Here is a 16,043-nt window from a genome sequence, read left to right on the forward strand (position 1 = left end):
AGCCCCTCCTCCCCCCTCCCCCGTGTCCAGCAGCTGCGAATAAGACGAAGCCGCGGACACTTTTTTTTTGCTCGGCCAGCCTAGCGCCAGTCTCGAGCGGTGGGACAGTTAACCGGCAATTTTGGCCGGGATGCAAAAGTTACGTTAAACCGGTTTATGTTAACCCGGGAGCAAATAACAACGTGGGAGCCTATCTTATGTAGGTGTGGCAAAGCTAACGGATTACTTACTTGTTGCCGAGGTGCCCAAAGAAGGTACTGGAACCGAAAACACAACATTGGTTCATGTATTTATTAACATTCATACACACAGTCATACTTGTGCAAGGTGTCAGTGTTCGGTTGTGGGGTGTAATAGCCAGGGAAAAAGTTCTATGAACTGAAAAACCCGGCGCCTATTACTTCGCAACATGGTTGTGTATTCAACATGAACTGCAAGGAGTGCAGACGACATTGCCTGTGCTAACTTAACGTCTCACGGGCAGCGCCGCGCTCTGACACCTTGGTCCCAGAAGCGGCGGCGTTTCTGACCGCAAATCGCCGGAGAGCCGGTCGACGCCGTTGAGGGGACTGAGCAGGCCGCTGCCAGCTCCACCTTCACGTCCGCGCGGCGCAGCTCGGTGTGCGGCGGCGGCTCATCGCGCGGGCCGCACCCGTCCGTCCGCTGCACGAGCCGCTTTTCGATCCGACAGCGCAACACCGGCACGCCATTGTGCTGGCTGAGCGGCGGCAGCGGCACGTAGGCAACAAAACAGTAGAAATCGATGGGCCTGGATCGGCGTTGCCAGCAACGCCGGCAGCGGCGCGGCGGGAGGCGCCAGTGCCGCCGTCGGGGACGTGTGCCCTTCGCTGCGCTCATTCGAGTTGGCCGGCCGGCCGCGCGGCGTAGTCCTTTTGACACGGTGCGAGAAGAGCCGGATGAAGGTGGACTTTTTATTGGCGTTGCTGGTGCTCACGCCGCCGGCGTCCAGTTTGGGCGGCAAGTCCGAGTACCAGGAGTCGGACAAGTCCCGCGCGAACGCCGCCAGCCGGTCGTCGTCACTGCTGGCGGCGGCCCGCCGACGGCGCTGCCTCAGAATCGGACGAGTCGGTGGTACTGAGCACCTCGCGGGACGGGTAGCTGGGAGTGGGCCGGCCGCGGCCCCTGCCAGGCCGCGCCACCTTCACCGGCGCAGCCGCCTTCAAACTGCCCTTGCTGGGCGGCGGGTTGGTCGGCGGAGGCGGCAGCGGTGCCTCGACGTCAGTCCGAGTCGCTGTCACTGGGCGGCCGCCGCGGAGACGGCTTCTGTTTGACCCGCAGCCGGCCTGGGCCGGCTCGGCGCCCTCGGCCGGCGGCGCGCGCCGTTTCGAGCGTTTCACCTTTTCACTGTTACTCTCGCCTGGTCCTCAGCGTCGAGCGGCTCGGCGCTGTTCGGTTTCATGTGGCCCATGCTGCTGGGAAACTCGGGTGGGGACAGCTTTCTGACTGGAGTGCCGTCGAAGATGGAGGAGACGGGGGTGCTCGCAGAGTCCTTGCCCAATGCCCATGATAGAGCCGAGGCTCCACTGGACGCCCAGCTTAATCGGGCTATCGCCGCCCTCCTTCTATGGTGGATTCTTCGGCCCCCTACAGCCACTAGGGCCATCATATACTCCCAGATGGCGGCACCTAGGGGATGAGGGGGGGGGGTGTCTGGGCCACTTGTCCACCTCGTGACGCCTGCGAGTCGGAGCAAATGATTATGGGGTCTTCCTCGAAGGACGGGTGCTTCAGGAGATGTTGCTTTGCCGTTTTGGGCGCCACCATCTCAGATCGGTAAATGGAGCAAATCCTCCCCGCCGCCTCCCGCAGTACCAATGTTGTACTGTCTGGGTGCTCGGTGAGGACCCCAGCGCCGCCTTCCTATTACTCCCCCGGTCGCAGACCCGTCGACCCAGGCCCACGTCGCACGCTGGGGGAGCGCTCCCAGTCACGCCTCCGCAGCACTCCTCCTCGCTGTTGCGGACGCCCCGATCGGCAGCAGGCCCAGGTGTACCGTGACGCCGTCTGTTGGCGTCTACGGGGGCAGTCTCGTGGATAAGCGCGCCTCGGCGGGCAGCGCCACTCCAGTGGTCCCACACCGCTCCCCCGCGCTCTCTCCAGCCGGTCACTGACTTCAGTCACGGTTGAGGGGGGGGGGGGCTTCCGCCACGACGCGGCGGGTCCTCCGACGGGAGGGAGAGCGCCTTCGCCAGTAGGCGCGATGCCAGCGCATCCCTCCTCATCTCTCCATCGGCACGACGCCCGCCTCGGCCCTCACGGCGAGTCTTGGAGCATGGAAATCGGGCAGCCAGTGATGACTCATGCCACCATCAGCATCTCCGCCTCCAGGACGCCAAGATGTGTGGCCGCAGCCGCAGGCAGCCACGCCGACCCCGCTGCCCGCATGCCCAAGTAGTCTCGAATCGCTGACACCTCTCCTGAAACAAGAGTGGTGTCGTAAACTTAAACCCCTTGCTGGAGCCCGCCAGCCGCGACAACACCGCCACACCAATTTTTGTGACCCCGGAACTTCCGTCCCGAGCCTTATTTCACGGCACGATGCTACAGTGCGCTACACGTATTGTGGTATTCAGCTTCCATGGAAACATCAACTAATTTGGACGCTCAAACATGGGAGTCAGGAGTGGTTAAGGCCCAGAGCGTTCTGTCTGGTTTATAAAACCTTGGCCAGCAGATGTAAACGTGCTTTTTGTATAAGTGGCTTAATTTTGACGCAAAAGGGCACTAACCTTCGGCGCAAATAATGCAGAAATTTCAGCGCAAATTGCAAAATAGCTTGCGCCGAACTTCGGCGCATGACGGCTTCACGGGCGTCCGGCGTACCATATGGATGTTTTCCAGTTTGGGCTGCAGGTTTTAGCTCTAGGTTTTAGACTGTAGGTTTTGGGTTGGGTTGGGCTGGGCTGGGCTGGGCTGGGCTGGGTTGGGCTGGGCTGGGCTGGTTGGGGTGGTTGGGTTGGGTTGGATTAGGCTAGGTAAGTTTAGGTTAGTTTAGTTTAGGATAGATATGAATACCTATTTTTTGTAAGTTGAATTATTTTTTCATTTTGTAGCATCATATGCCTTCCATCTTTGAACTGCCATATTCAAGCACCAGAATAAGTATGGACTTGAACCTTTTCCAGTCTGGATGCCTGTATGGAAGTTGTGCAAAATCATGCAGTTGAAGGTATTGTAACCACAAATAAGAGCTCATGACTCAAGTCTCAACTTGTCCATAATTGGTTATCTTGATGTATACTTGTAGACCCTTCCTCTTACTTGGCACACAGGCATGGTGTCACAGTGTTCTAAAATTGGATTTCAATTGGGTGTCCCAATAAAAAAAAATCTGAAGACAAAATGAGATAGATTTAGTCTTTCCGCAAAACTGCATAATGCCATTTTTACCTCAGAATTTGTCAGAACCTTCACAGGATCTGAAATGAAATGATGTAGAGTAGATGCATCAACTGTCAAGTCATGCGTAACCTGGCAGCTGGCTGTTGAATCAAACTTTTGACATATTTTTTTAGCAAAGATGAAATAAAGCCACTTGTCATATTTTTAGGATGAAAACATTTTCCCCGTCATGTGTGGTTATTCACCTAAAATTCTGAAACATGGAACACTGTCATACCAGCATTCCATCATGTCAACCAGCATTCCGCAGCATGTTAGCAGAAGCAGCAGCATGTTATAAGTATATGAAAGATCCAAATAGGTTGTAGGTTGGTAGGTATTGGTACTAAGTTTAACTTAATAGGTTAGTAGGCAAGGTTAGGATTAATTTTAGTTGAGCATCAAGATAACCATTATGAACAAGTAACAAAATCCTTACCTACCCTTGAAAGTATTGCTTCAATCACATCATCACGAAGAACCAGACAAAATTTTTGCACATTCTTACACTATTTGACATCCTGAATCCAGATATGATGCTTTCATGTGGCGCAAATACAAGAAAAACGAATAATCAAACCCGTGCGTATTCGTATCAACGGCGCCACAATTGTAGATCAGACCTTTTCTGAACAAATGCCACCACAATTTTAATTGATAAGGGATTAAAATGGCATGAGCATCAACATCTTGATTTTTTCTAAAAGATAGCGATAACTGATAACTAATAACTTACCATTCATTTTGAAATCACGGCGGTAGGTACACCAACACATGGCACTGAAAACAGCAAAAGACGGAATGGCGGAATGTCGTATGGAGCCCTAAAACGCAGCTCGAATTGAGCCCGAAAAGGAAGACGAACTGATGCCGCTTTCGGGGCTAATGTACTTTGAGCCCGAAAAGGGCGCCTAACTGATCCCGATTTTAAAATCATACAGATTTGAGCCCTGTTTTGGCACTCATATGAGCCCTTATTCAAAAATGTTCTCAAAGTGTTTTCTGAGTGTAGGGGAGTTGAGCTGCTATATTTTACACCCTAATTTGGGAGTTTGACACCCTGTCGGGTGCTTAGGGACCAAAAAGGGGTGCTCGGCTGATATTTGAGGGGTGTCACCTGCAGTCTAACGGAACCCCATGTGGGCCGGCGCTGACCCCCCTTTAGCGGCTGCGACTCCCCACTATGCGTCGAAACCCTCCTGGGGTGTACGCCAAACACCCCATTTATAATAGCTCAGCGACTCCCCTCAAAACACCCCACTCGGGTGTTATTTTTGACATGACCGTCAATACCCCGTACAGGGTGTCATTTTTTCTTGCGTAATGAATCAATTTTCATTGCAATCGGCCCAGTAGCGGCTGAGTTATTGCCAGAATAAATTTGGCGTCTCTTCCTGGCCGGCGGTGCTCTGTTCCGGTATTCATTGCAAAAGGTCAATGACCTGCCGGCTCTGAATTCGCTCAGCTTTGCAAGCGAAGAAACTGAGCCTAAGGCGCGTGCCATCTGATCGGCTCCGGCCGCGGCCCAAAATGCGGCAAAGATGCACCCGCCACGTGCAAACCATCGAGCCCACCCCCACCAAAATTTAATACGACAAATGGTTGCACGTGCCCGACTCGGCGGCAAATTTCACCCCCGCAACACGCACCGTTCCGGAACAACAGCCCACCAAAGGGAACTGAAGCGTTACATACATGCATACATACATACATACATACATACATACATACGTACAACTACAGACGTTTTGATTTTTGTATAGGCAAACTAGGTATCCAGGATTACGCGCAGCGTAATAAATCAATTTTCATTCAAATCGGCCCAGTATCGGGCGAGTTATGGCCAGAACAGATTTGGCGTCTCCTCCTGGCCGGCGGTGCTCTGTTCCGGTGTTCATTGCAAAAGGTCAATGACCTGCCGGCTCTGAGTTCGCTCAGCTTTGCAAGCGAAGAAACTGAGCCTGTAGCGCGTGCCATCTGATCGGCTCCGGCCGCGGCCCAAAATGCGACAAAGATGCGCCCGCCACGTGTAAACCGCCGCGCACCCCCTCGAAAATTTAATACGACAAATGGTTGCACGCGTCCGACTCGGCGCCAAAGTTTCAACCCCGCAGTCCTCACCGTCACCTCGCAACAGCCCGCCAAAGGGAACTGACGCGTTACATACATACATACATATGTACATACCTACATACATACATACGTACGGACATTTTGATTTTGATATAGGCAAATAATCGTGGAACAAGAATAAACCCTGCATCTCACTGGGGCTCACCGCTAATTTCACCAGGGAAATGGGCTCTGCTGAAGTCGGTGATCACTGCTCATTGCAGACCTGTGCGCGGAAGTCTAGACTCTTTATGCTTCGTGAATCGCCGATCCTGATTCCTGAAGCAGTCAGAAGTCTAGAATGGTTGGCGGCGCGAAGGAGCTCGAAACCTGTATTAAACCTCGCCCGCGTAGGGGGGGTACCCCCCTCCCCTCGGTTTTTCGCGAATGACTCGCGTAAAAAGCGGCCGATCGCGACGAACCTTTCAGTACCCTCGAGCTAATTAATTTTACACCTACCCTGATTTGTTTTATCTAATCAAAATACTAAACGTGCCTGCCTCCGTTAATAATATGGTGCCGCAGATAATGGGACAATAAATGCATTTGTTCGATGCTAACGAAGCTCATAACTAGGTGACAACCAAAGTGAGTCTTATATACCTACCCGTAGGTATAGCAAGACATAATGTTTGCAGGGGTCTTGCAACTGCCGAAATGCCGCAATGCAACATCCCAGTGCTTTATTTATTATTTTGTTCAGTCAAAAGATAAGGTAACAAAATACTAAACAGCGCATGGTAAAGTATATAGTTAAGCGGTGACACGCCGTTTTTCCTCAAACCCCGCCAGTCGAGCTAGCTCCCATTCTTTTTCTCGATAGCTCAAAACACTTCGGATATAGAGAGAGCTGAAACTTGGCATACCTGACCTTGGATTCAAGCCAGGTCTTGTGACACCAGCCGCATTTTCAGGACAGGTAAATTCACTGACCTGGCTATGACACCTTAGGTCACATGAGGTCAGATCGGTCACGCATGATCTCACCGCTACGGGGAAATATGGAAACTGTTTCTTTGGCGCCGGGCATGATCTAAAACTAGCTCGAGCACACGAAATCGTGATTTCATCCACTCATTGCAAGGTCCGATGCTTCATTTTCATTGCTGACCTTGCGTGACGTTACTTATGACGTAACTAGGGGCATAAGAGTTTTTTTATCAAATAACTCCCGAACAAATTAGGCTAGCGGGTCGGGAGAGCCACCATTGGACTCGACAAGACCTGATGAACCGGATAATATGCTAAATGACCACTTTCGACCAACTTCGTGACCTAAGCGGCTCTGAACTCTGAAGTGACCTTGACCAGAGGTTAACACATCAAGAACAAAAGTACAAAAGTAAAAAAAAAACTTAGCGGAATAAAAGTATATTATTCGACGCGCCTGAGCTGGAAAAAACACGACGATGCCAAACTCGCGGCTCTGCGACCATTTTTGGCACAGGTTAGTTACCAAAAATTGAGCCCATTCCTGCTGCCACTTAACCTGACCTCAGAGGTTACCAGTTGACCAGAGCCCTTCAATCGGGTACCAATCGCTGCCTCTCGTAATGGCGCACATGCTCATTTTTTCAGCGAGGCCTTAGCTTCATTAGGCGCGAAACGGCGAGGGGCTCGTAAGTCGTACCCCTTTTCTCTTCCGTCCGGGCGCATGTAGAAAACCAATAGGTCCGTCGAGGGTTAAGGGAGCGTTTTGTGCGGTTTTTCAATACATGCATACAACTTACAAGCAACGTTATTATGGTTTTGGCCGTTTTCAAAAATGGGAAAAGTGCGTGTAATACCGTTTTCACGATGGGTTACCTGGCGAACTCATCAAACTTGACCAACTCTGCACCGAAGAAATCTCTTCAAATAGTGTGTTCAGCATTAAAACGTCTGATCATTTGAAGAGAAAAACAGGCATATTAGCAACTGTGCAACCCAAACTGATAACTGTTAAAGAAATATAATGAACCAAATTAAATCTCAACACGCGGCTTAATGCGCTGCGTGTTGGAAGCAGAAAATATGTCATGCATTCCAATGGGAAGTGCGGAGACACGTTTTGCACGCGTAAGCGCTGTGTTCCGGCATTTAGTGAAAAGCGCACGTGAACCATCAATGCCTTTAACACTAGTCAGCCAAAAATATCAGCTTGCTCTTGATTTTACTGTTTGACGTTCTGTTCAATCCTACCCCTCATCTTGTGACTTATTCATTTGTGCGCTTGAAGTGATCCGCCATCGTTCACCCGCACCGGGCCGGTGCTCCGCGACTTCCGCGCCGGGCCGGGGGAGGGGGTGTCTGAACACCCCCCCCCCGTCTAACTCAGCTCCTGGGCCACGTAGCGACATGCGGTAAGCGGCATTCGAAAGAGCGTCAAAAATAAGGACGAAAGCACTTCAGTCATTTTTTTAATCAGGTCAAAGGTCAGGTCGCCAGAGGCCCAGAGCCCAGGTCAACAAAGGTATGTAGTCCATTTTCACAATTTTGGAAACTGCCAACGGCTAACTCGGGAACCAATAGAGCTACAGCGCCGCAGAAAAGCGCATTCGATAGCCCTTTCACAGACCGTTCGGGTAATGTTCTCAGATTTGACCTCAGGTCAACGGTTTAACCTCCACGGGGCAAAAACTGTAAAAATAGCAGTTTTCACGAAAATGGTTTTTCGCCAATAGCATTTGACTCGAGAGAGCCGCAGCATCGTGTTTCTCTCGTCAAGACGCGTTGAATTTACTATTTGTTGACCTTGAAAGGTTATTTTGAAAATTTGACCTCAGGTCAAGGTCATGACCTGACCGGAAAGGGTCATGTTGCATATCAGTCGATCCGTATCGTCGATTTGAATACATCTGACGTGTTTTTATCGCTCTAGCACGTCTTTATCAAAAGGTATAGCCAAAAAACTGCTGGTGACCGTTTATGACCGGAGATGACCTCAGGGGTACACAGAGGGGTCACAACTAAGTGCATTTTTCCGATTCAGTGTGTCATGTTTACCTATGAACCGATGTTTGTGAGCTTTCCAAATTCTGGTTTAGGTGGACTTTTCAAGATTTTTTTCTGATTTACTGTGGACATTCTGTTTTGGTGGACCCAAAAAGTCCACGTAAAATAAACGCACAGAACACCTTTTAGCTGGACGTAAACGTATCCGAAAGAACAAGTCTGTTTCGGTGGACTCAAAAATTGTCCACCTTAGGCGCCATCTATCTCTAAACTAAAAAATTTGATGGTTCGTAGTTCCAATATCTGCCACAGACGGCGCCACCATCGGCTGGCTCTGTGTTGAAGCTCGGAAACGCACGCCTTGATCAGCGCGGGCTAGCGCGGGCATGCAGCAAAAACGTAACATGATATGATTTATAGTGTGGTCTGTGGAATGTGAAGCGATCAAAATAGACGTTTGTTTTATTTTTAAAAAAGTGTAAAAATAAATTAATTATATTATGTATCTTAGAAACCCGTGAATTAGAGTATGATGAAGTTTTGTGTAGTTGCAACAACACTGTTTTTTGTTGCGGTGTTATCGGCGCGGCACGGCTCACCACGTGGCGGTGTCAGTGTTGGGATTTGGAAGAGATAAAGCTTTGGGTGGTACTAATTTGTGTTTTTTTTTGTGCTGGGAGCTTTTTGAAGTCTGTGAGGTAAGTGGAAATTATTTGTAGACATCTATTTGTTGGATACTGGTATTGCAGAGTACCGATTTGCCATGCGATTGTTTGGGCCGGACTTGCAGGCGTCACACTTCAACTTCTTTTTGCAACCAAGGAGCGGGGCCGGATGGTCACTATACCCAGAGATGCTTTCTAATCAAACCAAACCAAAATAGACCTAACCAAACCTAACCAAACCTGACCTAACCAGTACAACCTACAACCTAAAACCTACAACCTAAAACCTACAACCTAAAACCTACAACCTAAAACCTAAAACCTACCACCTAAAACCTACAACCTACAACCTAACCTACAGCACCTCTCCTTGGTTGCTAAAAGAAGTGTTACGCCTGCTTTACGACTACCCTTGAAATGTGGCTAGCCGCTACTTGCTATTTCTTTACAAGATCTCAGGCCTCGGGGTCAATTAATGATGTAGGTACTCTGGCTCCGGATCAATTCAACAAAATGCAGGGCTGCCCTACATTGTGCACTAACCTGTTTGAAGTATGTACTTGTGTTCAGGATCCCAATCTGAATCCAGTTTAGGGGAAAACACCATGTTTATAAGTGTAGGTTTTGGGCAGTGGCGCCGGGCGCGGGAACCGGGGGCTAGCGGGGGCTGAGCCCTTCTAACTTTACCCCTAATTTGGGGAGGACAAGCTGCCCTAATAGTTCCTGGTCTCATGAAAAGTTGTGGGGCACTGCTCCCACGGCCCCAGAGTTGTGGGGGCAAGCTTCCCTCACTGCCCCCTCCCCCGGTTCCTGTGCCTCTGTATGAATCTATGAAATTATGTTGGTAGATTTCCGATTTTGATTCCTCCAGCTGTGAGGAGGGGGGGGGGCTCAAATACATAATGAGCCCCCCAGCCGAAAAGTTGGAGGGGCTCAGCCCCCGCTAGCCCCCCCGGTTCCCGCGCCTAACTAGGTCATTCAAAGACATTTTATGGTCATGACCTCTTAGTGTATTGTCAATAGGCCAAAGCTTGAAGAGTCTCTCAATCCCAAATGGTTTTCAGCTCAGTTTTAGCATTTTGTTATCTTATGGGTCACCTTTAATGAAATTAAGACCCACTTTGGCCTTATGACCTTAACTTATGGGTGGGTCCCCCAATGACCTACCGTTATGTCCATTTTGTATATCTCAGAATTTGTATATCTATGACCTGAGGTAAGGTCAGGTCAGATTCATTATCTTTACATTACAAGCCTATGGATAAATTTGAAATGCGCACCGCTTTGTGGAAACGAGTCAAAACCACTCAAGTCTTTCAGGATTTTGACATATTGAATCATCTATGACGATCCAGGTATCATTTACTGACAGAGACAGGAAAAGGTCATCTGAGTTCGTGCGAGGTCATCAATAGTTGCTTGTCAATAAACCATGATAAATTGGCGCTAAAGACATGTAAGTGGCACCAAACTGCTTGCCTTGCCAAGTCACGCGTCGTTTGCTATACAACGTGACGTATCAACCCCGCCCCTATTGGGTCATGACCTCTCCCCCACCAGAGGTCAAGTTTTAAATTGGCCTTAATGAAGGTCATCAAGTATTTGTTTCGAATCGCCTCGACAAGAGAAGCACAATGGTGTCAATTTTATGTCTTTATTCAAAAGTTTTATCTACTATACTTAGGTTACTATTTCAATAACATTTTATTTTTATGACCTCTGGTGACCTCAATATTGACCTGACGCATTTTTATTTAAAAGTTGTAGCTCTTTGACCGACCTATCAAACGCCGTTTGCTGCGTCGATGCGTGGTTTTCGAGAAATAACGGGGGGCTGATAAGCCTGCCCTGCCTGCCCGGAATCTTACCTTTCAGAGCCCGCCCGGAATATGGTTTAAGGGTGTATACTGTATACAGCGGTGTCCTTTGCCCAGTTTTTTTTATTTTTTAAGTTGCCCAACATGCCGTACTCAACCATACAACTGACCTTTTAGCATCATTTGTGTATAACACTGCAAATTGCACACATCTCAGCCATTTAAATGTAGCGATTGAAGGCATAATGCCAGTTGCCTCATAAAATATAATGGTACCTATATACCTAAGTGTGTTGTTGAGAAGGTCAACAATGTAAGGTTTTCAAGTGAGGAGTAAAGGCCAGCTCTAGAGTGCATTGTACTAGGAACCGTTAATACCTTGTTTGAAAGTCTATTTTTCTTGACCTTTTAATTCAATTCGTTGTTGGAAAATTGCAGTGGCAACAAAAATTATGAGTCACCTGCTGCATGCCCGTTGGCCATACAGATTGTCTTCTTTCTGCCTTAGTTACTAAAAGCGGCTAAAGAAAGATAAATGCTTACAGAAAAATCTCACCATACAGGCTTTCTTTCCAGGTGACTTGTTAGCTATCTTACATGCAGGCTTTCTTTTCAGGTAGCTTGGATGTTCAGGCCACTTTGATAGTCCAAGATGCTGTCTGGTACTAATGTACGCAAGGTAAGATGTGGGGTCATCCAATCTGTTTTATGTGTCTGCATTTAACAATCTCCATATCCAAATAAATAAAGTAATATTTATTTCGAAAGAACCATTCTGTATTGAGTTACTTCTGCCGTGCCTGTGAATCGTGAGAGGCAGTTTCACTGCCTCAAAAGTTAGAAATATGTCCTTAAATTAAAGTGGGAATGGGGAAGTAGGGTTAACCATCATTCTCCTTCGTTGCGCGTATAAAAGACCCATTGTTCTTTGAGCTGTTAATTATTTCCCTTCCCTTTCGAGACGTATGTGAAGGACAGAAAATTGATTTTTAAATTCAAGGTGATGCGAGTAGATCATCACAGGGTAACCAACACTAACAAACTAACTAACACAGGATAGTAAAACTAACTTTTGTTGAGAGGAACGGCCGAAAACGTAGGCAAAGTTTGGCGGCGCTACGCACGGTAATTTTCCGCTCAGCTCAGAAAAAATACGGGTTGGCCGTCCAGACTGGTCCAGACGCCCCTTCCCGGCTCGGCGCGGATTAGTGGGAGTGAATGAGTGAGTGAGTGAGTGAGTGAGTTACATTAACCCGCGCCCGGCTGGGGGTCCTGGATTTCCACGCCCTGCTGGGGGGGGGGGGGTGTTTGAACACCCCTCCCCTTCTAACTCGGCTCCTGGGCCACGTAGCGATACGCGGAAGGCGGCGTTCGAAAGAGCGCCAAAAATAATGACGAAATCACTACGGTCAATTTTTTGGTCAAATCAAAGGTCAGGTCACCAGAGGTCATTGAAGGCAAAATTTCGCCGATTTCCAGGTCGAATGTCGACAATTTCCATGAAGCCAACGCATAACTCGGGAACCAATAGAGGTAAAGCGCCGCGGAAAAGCGCATTCGATAGCCCTATTAACGCCCTTTCTGAATAATTCTCTCAGATTTGACCTAACGTCAACGGTTTTGCATGCAGGGGGCAAAAACTGCAAAATAGCCGATTTTTTCGGAAACAGTTTTTCTGCAATGATTTTTTACCCAAGCCTTGTACGAGCTTACTTTTACCGACATCGTGTTCCTCTCGTCAAGACGCATCGAATGAACTATAACTTGACCTTGAAAGGTCAACTTGAAAATTTGACATCAGGTCAAGGTCATGACCTGACCGGAAAGTGTCATGTTGCATATCAGTTGATCCGTATCGTCGAGCTGAACACATCTAAGGCGTTTTTATCGCTCTAGCATGCCTCTATCAAAAGTAATTTGCGAAAAACTGTTGATGCCATTCGTGACCTAAGATGACCTCAGGGCATAAACAGGGGTCATGGACACCATTTTCATGTTCAGTGTGTATAAATTACTTGTAATTCAGTGTTTGGGAGTGTTTATAATGTCTTTCGTCCAAAAGAGGCGCATTTCAATTTTCTCCCATTGACTTATAATGGGGAGGTCGCAAAATTGACCTGACCTTAGGTCATCGATATCAAAATTCTGAAATATGCATTTTGTACATGCTATTGCTCTTAGCAATCTCTGAAAGTTTCAAAGCGATCGGTCACTCGGTGTAGCTATGACAGACATTGAAACTATGAGGTGAGGTCACTTCAAGTGACCTGGTGACCTGACCTTGAATGACCTTGGTCTGAAATTTTCACAACATGTGTAGAATTGATGTGTGATAAGGCGTACAAAAAACGAGCGCCGTTTTTGAGATATTTGCGAAAAACCATAAGGGGGGTGTTCAAACACCCCCCCCCCCAGCAGGGCGCAGGTTAAGGGGGCGCATGTAAATGAATTAATCATTCCTTTCTACCCGAATTATGAATGATGAATTGCGTGTTACCATGATAACCCTTCTATTTTTTTTTTAAATCATGGTGTGTCAATTGAAGTGAGGTAATATTTCTTTTTTTTTTAGAAGCGACCAGCAGCTGTTACTTCTGGACGAAGGAGGAAAGTGGCGAAAACTGTTCAGGTAAGTGTTCGTTCAGTATCCATATGCGAAAGACATTATTCATATTTCGTAAGCACCACAATTGTTTCTCATTTTGTTAATGCTTAGCTAGCAGACAATTTCATGAAGGTTTACTGTGGGTCAAACCTGGTTTGCTGATACAACTTTTACTGAGGGCATTATTAAAGGGATAAGTCCCGCGGAAGCAGCCAGGTAGCGCCTACACAATATGCAATGGCGCCTCACTTGCACCTACTTGTGTGTCTGGTCGGGACTATCTCTTGTGGTATTAATTTAAAGAGACGCTAAAATTGTATTGAACGTAATGTTTAATTTCTCCTGCGTACTTGCTCTTAATCGGTTATAATCTAAGCAATTAGTAATGAGCCAAGTTACAGATAAAACGGCCAAGTTATGATTGATGGCCAAATGTTGCCTTGAGCAAAATAAGGCAAAATGTTTCATCAACAATTACGATTTAATTTCGGATTTTGAAAGATTAGTTTTTAACTTCTCTTTTATATAGCTGATATCGATAAGACGACGCGCCACTATTACCTATCATCAGCCTCTTTTTGCAGGCTGAACACTAAAGCTAACAGTGCATTAGGAACACGTGGAGGGGGGGGGGGCGAACTTACCAATTAGTTAAGCTAAATTGAAGAAAAGGTAATTGACGGAATCGATTTTTTCAGGATCTCTATTTTGTGGAAAGAATATTAGCCCACCAGTGGAAAGACGGCAACATGATGTACCTCATCAAGTGGCAAGGTTTCAGGTAAGCGTTGGAGAGTGGGGATAACTGGGACGCGGGAGAAGTGGGACACCTTCAATATCTTAGTGACCGATTGGACAAACAATTTTGTTTTTGCATATTTTCTCATGAATTCCGTTGGTGTGCAGACTTCATCGTATCATGTACTTGTATCTATTCCCGGGAATGCGGTGGGACCGCTGGCTCTTGAGATAAAGGGACCAGGCCTTCTGGTTCTTTCCATGGTTGTTCAAAGTGGGCGTTTGGTTGCGTCATCCTGCTGGAATGTCCTGGTGGTTATCGCAGTAATAGCATGGTCTTTCTTGGCCCCTGTTTCAACATATGCAGTATATTGTGTCGATGCGGGTAGCCTCGACACTTTGTGTGCACTAGGGTTAAAAAGAAAACGATTCATTGATCGGTCTGATGGCTAGGGTCATTCATTCCTTGGTTTGGGAATCACCGAATAGGCCTCTGAACCCGTTGGAAAACGTCATTGTGAAAAGGACATTGATATGCTTTTACGTTAAATCAGTTATTTTTATTGATTAGGTTCCTTTTAAAACTACAGAAACTGCATTCTGCCTAACCAGTAGTGAATAAAAGACATTCTTTAGCATGTTAACTGGTCGAAATTTATGGGTTTAGAATTGAAATAATTCACTCACATTATTTTATTTCACGCACACACTCGCGACATAATTCAACTACCTAAGGGCGACGCCTTGTTTGGGTGTCGCGGGCCGAAGGTTGTGTTTTGCATTTGTGCTAGGGGTCTTGCCATGGAGGATTCCATTGAAAACCTGAGGATGACGGAATCTTTCCCCACTCGCAGGGAATGGGGCTAAAGATCCCGAGATACCGGTGACATGGAACATTTACGGTGCGACGCCGCGAGAAAGAAGCCATCTAGCTTCCAAAGATAATCCACTTCTACTTGATTGTTTTTTTTTGTTTTTTTGTTAAGCTGGCCTTCTGACATCCTTTCCTTTTCCAAAGGATGCCTACGTGGGAGCCAGCGCAGAACCTGAATCCTGTGATCCTTCAAAAGTACCACGGTAAGAGCCATACATTATGCATTCCAGTTAGCTAAACAAATCTACGGCTTGTGTTTTTTATTGGGTTTAGGTGCATGCAATTGTGACTTAAAAGAGCGTTTAATTTTTCAGTCGTTGCTTGTTTTGTTGTGCTTTATCCCATGTTTGGTTTTTGATGGACTCCATCCTTTATAAGAGCTTTCTACATCAATTTATGATGCGATTTTGTTTTCTTGAACGCTGCGAAAGTCAGTGGGTGGTTTCCCCAGGGCGTGTGACTGGTCTGCCCATTGCGTGTCATATGAGCCAAATGATGTGGCAGTCGGGTGCCCCTAAAACCAAAATCATTAATTGCCGTGTGTGTACTGTGTACCTATATTTGTGCCTTGTGATTGTGTATGTACAAGGGGGGTGTTTGAACACCCCTCCCCCCTGTGGTTTTTTCGCGAATATCGCCGCCGTTTTTGGCACACCTTATCATACATCAATTCTACACATGTAAAAATTTCAGACCAAGGTCGTTCAAGGTCAGGTCACCAAATCACTTGAAGTGACCTCACCTCATAAAAAGTTTCAATGTCTGCCACAGCTACACCGAGTGACCCATCGCTTTGAAACTTTCAGCGATTCCTAAGATCAGTAGTATGTATAAAATGTATATCTCGGAATTTTGATATCGGTGACCTAAGGTCAGGTCAATTTTGCGACCTCCCC

At 47.3% G+C, this 16,043-nt stretch overlaps 1 long non-coding RNA gene across 3 annotated transcripts; it reads left to right on the forward strand.

Moving 5' to 3' along the window:
- The first annotated feature begins 8,638 nt into the window (after positions 1-8,638).
- On the forward strand, positions 8,639-15,688 carry LOC122375752. 3 transcript variants are annotated; one of them, XR_006255449.1, is made up of 6 exons: positions 8,830-8,847; positions 8,960-9,146; positions 11,547-11,609; positions 13,503-13,559; positions 14,234-14,316; positions 15,292-15,688. It is a non-coding gene; the product is annotated as an uncharacterized LOC122375752 (long non-coding RNA). The 3 variants fall into 3 exon arrangements; XR_006255447.1 differs by having other exon boundaries at positions 8,639-9,146; positions 15,292-15,680; XR_006255448.1 differs by lacking the exon at positions 15,292-15,688 and adding an exon at positions 15,128-15,230 and having other exon boundaries at positions 8,639-9,146.
- The last annotated feature ends 355 nt before the right edge of the window (positions 15,689-16,043 follow it).

The sequence above is a fragment of the Amphibalanus amphitrite genome, unplaced genomic scaffold (assembly GCF_019059575.1).
Source record: "Amphibalanus amphitrite isolate SeventyFive unplaced genomic scaffold, NRLGWU_Aamphi_draft 001911F_arrow, whole genome shotgun sequence".
NCBI lineage: Eukaryota > Metazoa > Arthropoda > Thecostraca > Balanomorpha > Balanidae > Amphibalanus > Amphibalanus amphitrite.